The following is an 8,336-nucleotide window of genomic DNA, read 5'->3' on the forward strand; positions in this document are numbered from 1 at the left end:
AAACTAAGACGCAAGTTACAGTTAATACACACATAGACCTCGATTTGCGCCGATTCAGAATAACGCCAATTTTGAAACAATAAAGTCAAAAAGTGAAGAAAATATATTTTACAATTAATTAAAAACATTTTACAATGTCTCTCGTACCGATTCTTATACTAAGCCGTAATTCTTACACCGCTCATTTTGAATGAAAATTATAAATACAGTCCTCTCTACAATTACGTATATCTCATTATCGCGAATTTGCTCCAATGACATCGATGAATCAGAAAAAACATTCGTGAAATGGAAACTTTTGCATATGCGAGTATGCTCATATGCAATTTAATTCCTGGCCCTTTAAACTATCAAAGGACTAATTTAATCTCTGCGGAGGTACCGAGATTAATTTTACCACGCGATTTTCAACTGGCCGGCATCTCAAATGAATGCAACTATCGCATAACAGCAGAGATGACTGTACACATCAATTGCATTAAAGACCCGCAGTCAATCGCGGACCAACGAACTGCCGATTGTAAGCGTGTAAAATATATTTCTTAAATTCCCTTCATTTTATTAAATTATTTCAGACCGTTACCGCAATGCCATTGTATTACTCATCAACGTTTCCGTGCTGGGAACCCACGTCATTGACTTCCCATTCATTTACATAGTAAAAGAGTTTCAATTTACTCCGACTCTGATTACGACATTCCGTAAAGCAACGCATCAAGGCGAAAATCGAGGCCTACACGCAATAGCATTCTAATCTTGATAAAAATTTAACGTACTAACTGACAAATGTGAAAAAACTGAAGGAAGCTATAAACCTACGTGCCGTTAGCACATATGCATCAAAGGGCTTAGACGCACCAAAATAGAAAAGATGACAAGGAATCAAGAAAACTCACCAATTCAAATGACACCAATTAACTCTGCCCCCTAGGTACGGCTGTGGCAATGGTCGTATTCAGGTTCTTGAAAATCCCTGAAAAAGATAAATGAGATCCACTTAACAACAACAACATAATTGCATTATTCATAATAATAAATTGAAGTGAGATCTCACCTATTAAGATAAGATGATGTATCTGCGACCCCGCGTTTTGGCTCTGTTGGAAATCCTGAAAAAAATAAACGAGGTCGAATTAACAACAACAACAACAACAACATAATTGCAGTTTTCATAATAATAATTTGAAGTAAAAGCTCACCTATTAAGATGATGTATCTGCGACCCAGCGTTTCGGCGCTGTTGGAAATCCTGAAAAACAAAAACAAAATATTACTGTGCTCCAGCCAACATCATTGTAGCTTTAATAATAATTTCAAGCACAATCTGCCAAATAAGGAAAGACTAAAGCAAAGGTATAGAGTTAAGTACTGCTACCACCTACATAACAGGGCCTTGTCGTTCGACAAGCAAAAGTAGACAATTCATACCAGTAGTAAAGACCTACAACAAGATACAAAGTTTTCCTACTACCAGCAAGTATGCGTCAAGTGAAATCGAGAGATGCCCAAAACTCAAGAAAAGTGCTGGTCAGGTTTATCCAAGTCCTGAAAAACTAAGACGCAAGTTACTGTTAACACACAGGTGGACCTCGATTTGCGCGGATTCAGAACAACGCCAATTTTGAAACCAAAAAGTCAAAAAAATATATTTTACTATTATTTACAACATTTTACAATGTTTCTCGTACCGATTCTTATACTAAATCGTAATTCTTACATCGCTCATTTCGAATGAAAATTATAAATACAGTCCTCTCTACAATTACGTATGTCTCGTTAACGCGAATTTGCTCCAATGACATCGATGAATCGGAAAAAACATTCGTGAAATGGAAACTTTTGCATATGCAATTTCATTCCAGGCCCTTTAAACTATCAAAGGACTAATTTAATCTCTGCGGAGGAACCGAGGTTATTTTTACCACGCGATTTTCAACTGGCCGGCTTCTCAAATGAATGCAACTATCGCATAACAGCAGAGATGACTGTACACATCAATTGCATTAAAGACCCGCAGTCCATCGCGGACCAACGAACTGCCGATTGTAAGCGTGTAAAATATATTTCTTAAATTCCCTTCATTTTATTAAATTATTTCAGACTGTTACCGCAATGCCATTGTATTACTCATCAACGTTTCCGTGCTGGGAACCCACGTCATTGACTTCCCATTCATTTACATAATAAAAGAGCTTCAATTTACTCCGACTCTGATTACGACATTCCGTAAAGCAACGCATCAAGGCGAAAATCGAGGCCTACACGCAATAGCATTCTAATCTTCATAAAAATTTAACGTACTAACTGACAAATGTGAAAAAACTGAAGGAAGCTATAAACCTACGTGCCATTAGCACATATGCATCAAAGGGCTTAGACGCACAAAAATAGAAGAGATGACAAGGAATCAAGAAAACTCACCAATTCAAATGACACCAATTAACTCTGCCCCCTAGGTACGGCTGTGGCAATGGTCGTATTCAGGTTCTTGAAAATCCCTGAAAAAGATAAATGAGATCCACTTAACAACAACAACATAATTGCAGTATTCATAATAATAAATTGAAGTGAGATCTCACCTATTAAGATAAGATGATGTATCTGCGACCCCGCGTTTTGGCTGTGTTGGAAATCCTGAAAAAAATAAACGAGGTCAAATTAACAACACCAACAACATAATTGCAGTTTTCATAATAATAATTTGAAGTAAAAGCTCACCTATTAAGATGATGTATCTGCGACCCAGCGTTTCGGCGGTGTTCGAAATCCTGAAAAACAAAAACAAAATATTAATGTGCTCCAGCCAACATCATTGTAGCTTTAATAATAATTTCAAGCACAATCTGCCAAATAAGGAAAGACTAAAGCAAAGGTATAGAGTTAAGTACTGCTACCACCTACACAACATGGCCTTGTCGTTCGACAAGCAAAAGTAGACAATTCATACCAGTAGTATAGACCTAAAACAAGATACAAAGTTTTCCTACTACCAGCAAGTATGCATCAACTGAAATCGAGAGATGCCCAAAACTCAAGAAAATTGCTGGTCAGGTTTATCCAAGTCCTGAAAAACTAAGACGCAAGTTACTGTTAACACACAGGTGGACCTCGATTTGCGCGGATTCAGAACAACGCCAATTTTGAAACCAAAAAGTCAAAAAAATATATTTTACTATTATTTACAACATTTTACAATGTTTCTCGTACCGATTCTTATACTAAATCGTAATTCTTACATCGCTCATTTCGAATGAAAATTATAAATACAGTCCTCTCTACAATTACGTATGTCTCGTTAACGCGAATTTGCTCCAATGACATCGATGAATCGGAAAAAACATTCGTGAAATGGAAACTTTTGCATATGCGAGTTTGCTCATATGCAATTTCATTCCAGGCCCTTTAAACTATCAAAGGACTAATTTAATCTCTGCGGAGGAACCGAGGTTATTTTTACCACGCGATTTTCAACTGGCCGGCTTCTCAAATGAATGCAACTATCGCATAACAGCAGAGATGACTGTACACATCAATTGCATTAAAGACCCGCAGTCAATCGCGGACCAACGAACTGCCGATTGTAAGCGTGTAAAATATATTTCTTAAATTCCCTTCATTTTATTAAATTATTTCAGACCGTTACCGCAATGCCATTGTATTACTCATCAACGTTTCCGTGCTGGGAACCCACGACATTGACTTCCCATTCATTTACATAATAAAAGAGTTTCAATTTACTCCGACTCTGATTACGACATTCCGTAAAGCAACGCATCAAGGCGAAAATCGAGGCCTACACGCAATAGCATTCTAATCTTCATAAAAATTTAACGTACTAACTGACAAATGTGAAAAAACTGAAGGAAGCTATAAACCTACGTGCCATTAGCACATATGCATCAAAGGGCTTAGACGCACGAAAATAGAAGAGATGACAAGGAATCAAGAAAACTCACCAATTCAAATGACACCAATTAACTCTGCCCCCTAGGTACGGCTGTGGCAATGGTCGTATTCAGGTTCTTGAAAATCCCTGAAAAAGATAAATGAGATCCACTTAACAACAACAACATAATTGCAGTATTCATAATAATAAATTGAAGTGAGATCTCACCTATTAAGATAAGATGATGTATCTGCGACCCCGCGTTTTGGCTCTGTTGGAAATCCTGAAAAAAATAAACGAGGTCGAATTAACAACAACAACAACATAATTGCAGTTTTCATATTAATAATTTGAAGTAAAAGCTCACCTATTAAGACGATGTATCTGGGACCCAGCGTTTCGGCGCTGTTGGAATTCCTGAAAAACAAAAACAAAATATTAATGTGCTCCAGCCAACATCATTGTAGCTTTAATAATAATTTCAAGCACAATCTGCCAAATAAGGAAAGACTAAAGCAAAGGTATAGAGTTAAGTAATGCTACCACCTACACAACAGGGCCTTGTCGTTCGACAAGCAAAAGTAGACAATTCATACCAGTAGTAAAGACCTACAACAAGATACAAAGTTTTCCTACTACCAGCAAGTATGCGTCAACTAAAATCGAGAGATGCCCAAAACTCAGGAAAAGTGCTGGTCAGGTTTATCCAAGTCCGGAAAAACTAAGACGCAACTTACTGTTAACACACAGGTGGACCTCGATTTGCGCGGATTCAGAACAACGCCAATTTTGAAACCAAAAAGTCAAAAAAATATATTTTACTATTATTTACAACATTTTACAATGTTTCTCGTACCGATTCTTATACTAAATCGTAATTCTTACATCGCTCATTTCGAATGAAAATTATAAATACAGTCCTCTCTACAATTACGTATGTCTCGTTAACGCGAATTTGCTCCAATGACATCGATGAATCGGAAAAAACATTCGTGAAATGGAAACTTTTGCATATGCGAGTTTGCTCATATGCAATTTCATTCCAGGCCCTTTAAACTATCAAAGGACTAATTTAATCTCTGCGGAGGAACCGAGGTTATTTTTACCACGCGATTTTCAACTGGCCGGCTTCTCAAATGAATGCAACTATCGCATAACAGCAGAGATGACTGTACACATCAATTGCATTAAAGACCCGCAGTCAATCGCGGACCAACGAACTGCCGATTGTAAGCGTGTAAAATATATTTCTTAAATTCCCTTCATTTTATTAAATTATTTCAGACCGTTACCGCAATGCCATTGTATTACTCATCAACGTTTCCGTGCTGGGAACCCACGTCATTGACTTCCCATTCATTTACATAATAAAAGAGTTTCAATTTACTCCGACTCTGATTACGACATTCCGTAAACCAACGCATCAAGGCGAAAATCGAGGCCTACACGCAATAGCATTCTAATCTTCATAAAAATTTAACGTACTAACTGACAAATGTGAAAAAACTGAAGGAAGCTATAAACCTACGTGCCGTTAGCACATATGCATCAAAGGGCTTAGACGCACGAAAATAGAAAAGATGACAAGGAATCAAGAAAACTCACCAATTCAAATGACACCAATTAACTATGCCCCCTAGGTACGGCTGTGGCAATGGTCGTATTCAGGTTCTTGAAAATCCCTGAAAAAGATAAATGAGATCCACTTAACAACAACAACATAATTGCAGTATTCATAATAATAAATTGAAGTGAGATCTCACCTATTAAGATAGGATGATGTATCTGCGACCCCGCGTTTTGGCTGTGTTGGAAATCCTGAAAAAAATAAACGAGGTCGAATTAACAACAACAACAACATAATTGCAGTTTTCATAATAATAATTTGAAGTAAAAGCTCACCTATTAAGATGATGTATCTGCGACCCAGCGTTTCGGCGGTGTTGGAAATCCTGAAAAACAAAAACAAAATATTAATGTGCTCCAGCCAACATCATTGTAGCTTTAATAATAATTTCAAGCACAATCTGCCAAATAAGGAAAGACTAAATCAAAGGTATAGAGTTAAGTACTGCTACCACCTACACAACAGGGCCTTGTCGTTCGACAAGCAAAAGTAGACAATTCATACCAGTAGTAAAGACCTAAAACAAGATACAAAGTTTTCCTACTACCAGCAAGTATGCGTCAAGTGAAATCGAGAGATGCCCAAAACTCAAGAAAAGTGCTGGTCAGGTTTATCCAAGTCCTGAAAAACTAAGACGCAAGTTACTGTTAACACACAGGTGGACCTCGATTTGCGCGGATTCAGAACAACGCCAATTTTGAAACCAAAAAGTCAAAAAAATATATTTTACTATTATTTACAACATTTTACAATGTTTCTCGTACCGATTCTTATACTAAATCGTAATTCTTACATCGCTCATTTCGAATGAAAATTATAAATACAGTCCTCTCTACAATTACGTATGTCTCGTTAACGCGAATTTGCTCCAATGACATCGATGAATCGGAAAAAACATTCGTGAAATGGAAACTTTTGCATATGCGAGTTTGCTCATATGCAATTTCATTCCAGGCCCTTTAAACTATCAAAGGACTAATTTAATCTCTGCGGAGGAACCGCGGTTATTTTTACCACGCGATTTTCAACTGGCCGGCTTCTCAAATGAATGCAACTATCGCATAACAGCAGAGATGACTGTACACATCAATTGCATTAAAGACCCGCAGTCCATCGCGGACCAACGAACTGCCGATTGTAAGCGTGTAAAATATATTTCTTAAATTCCCTTCATTTTATTAAATTATTTCAGACCGTTACCGCAATGCCATTGTATTACTCATCAACGTTTCCGTGCTGGGAACCCACGTCATTGACTTCCCATTCATTTACATATTAAAGAGTTTCAATTTACTCCGACTCTGATTACGACATTCTGTAAAGCAACGCATCAAGGCGAAAATCGAGGCCTACACGCAATAGCATTCTAATCTTCATAAAAATTTAACGTACTAACTGACAAATGTGAAAAAACTGAAGGAAGCTATAAACCTACGTGCCGTTAGCACATATGCATCAAAGGGCTTAGACGCACCAAAATAGAAAAGATGACAAGGAATCAAGAAAACTCACCAATTCAAATGACACCAATTAACTCTGCCCCCTAGGTACGGCTGTGGCAATGGTCGTATTCAGGTTGTTGAAAATCCCTGAAAAAGATAAATGAGATCCACTTAACAACAACAACATAATTGCAGTATTCATAATAATAAATTGAAGTGAGATCTCACCTATTAAGATAAGATGATGTATCTGCGACCCCGCGTTTTGGCTCTGTTGGAAATCCTGAAAAAAATACACGAGGTCGAATTAACAACAACAACAACATAATTGCAGTTTTCATAATAATAATTTGAAGTAAAAGCTCACCTATTAAGATGATGTATCTGCGACCCAGCGTTTCGGCGCTGTTGGAAATCCTGAAAAACAAAAACAAAATATTAATGTGCTCCAGCCAACATCATTGTAGCTTTAATAATAATTTCAAGCACAATCTGCCAAATAAGGAAAGACTAAAGCAAAGGTATAGAGTTAAGTACTGCTACCACCTACACAACAGGGCCTTGTCGTTCGACAAGCAAAAGTAGACAATTCATACCAGTAGTAAAGACCTACAACAAGATACAAAGTTTTCCTACTACCAGCAAGTATGCGTCAACTGAAATCGAGAGATGCCCAAAACTCAAGAAAAGTGCTGGTCAGGTTTATCCAAGTCCTGAAAAACTAAGACGCAAGTTACTGTTAACACACAGGTGGACCTCGATTTGCGCGGATTCAGAACAACGCCAATTTTGAAACCAAAAAGTCAAAAAGTCAAAAAAATATATTTTACTATTATTCACAACATTTTACAATGTTTCTCGTACCGATTCTTATACTAAATCGTAATTCTTACATCGCTCATTTCGAATGAAAATTATAAATACAGTCCTCTCTACAATTACGTATGTCTCGTTAACGCGAATTTGCTCCAATGACATCGATGAATCGGAAAAAACATTCGTGAAATGGAAACTTTTGCATATGCGAGTTTGCTCATATGCAATTTCATTCCAGGCCCTTTAAACTATCAAAGGACTAATTTAATCTCTGCGGAGGAACCGAGGTTATTTTTACCACGCGATTTTCAACTGGCCGGCTTCTCAAATGAATGCAACTATCGCATAACAGCAGAGATGACTGTACACATCAATTGCATTAAACACCCGCAGTCCATCGCGGACCAACGAACTGCCGATTGTAAGCGTGTAAAATATATTTCTTAAATTCCCTTCATTTTATTAAATTATTTCAGACCGTTACCGCAATGCCATTGTATTACTCATCAACGTTTCCGTACTGGGAACCCACGTCATTGACTTCCCATTCATTTACATAATAAAA

At 37.3% G+C, this 8,336-nt stretch overlaps 2 long non-coding RNA genes across 3 annotated transcripts; both read right to left on the reverse strand.

Moving 5' to 3' along the window:
* Nucleotides 1–901: 901 nt before the first annotated feature.
* On the reverse strand, nucleotides 902–1,360 carry LOC147875011 (uncharacterized). Its single transcript, XR_015538051.1, has 3 exons — nucleotides 1,200–1,360; nucleotides 1,055–1,109; nucleotides 902–973 (listed from the first exon to the last, which is right to left on the reverse strand). It is a non-coding gene; the product is annotated as an uncharacterized LOC147875011 (long non-coding RNA).
* A 1,041-nt stretch (nucleotides 1,361–2,401) lies between these two features.
* LOC147875012 (uncharacterized) lies at nucleotides 2,402–7,615 on the reverse strand. 2 transcript variants are annotated; one of them, XR_015538050.1, is made up of 5 exons: nucleotides 7,323–7,615; nucleotides 7,184–7,238; nucleotides 7,026–7,102; nucleotides 2,719–2,768; nucleotides 2,402–2,634 (listed from the first exon to the last, which is right to left on the reverse strand). It is a non-coding gene; the product is annotated as an uncharacterized LOC147875012 (long non-coding RNA). The 2 variants fall into 2 exon arrangements; XR_015538049.1 differs by lacking the exons at nucleotides 2,402–2,634; nucleotides 2,719–2,768 and adding an exon at nucleotides 5,769–5,838 and having other exon boundaries at nucleotides 7,323–7,600.
* Nucleotides 7,616–8,336: the final 721 nt, after the last annotated feature.

The sequence above is a fragment of the Zootermopsis nevadensis genome, unplaced genomic scaffold, assembly GCF_977971745.1.
Source record: "Zootermopsis nevadensis isolate Lab colony 2312 unplaced genomic scaffold, Znev_1.0 Znev_ptg000003l, whole genome shotgun sequence".
NCBI classification, from domain to species: Eukaryota; Metazoa; Arthropoda; class Insecta; order Blattodea; family Termopsidae; genus Zootermopsis; species Zootermopsis nevadensis.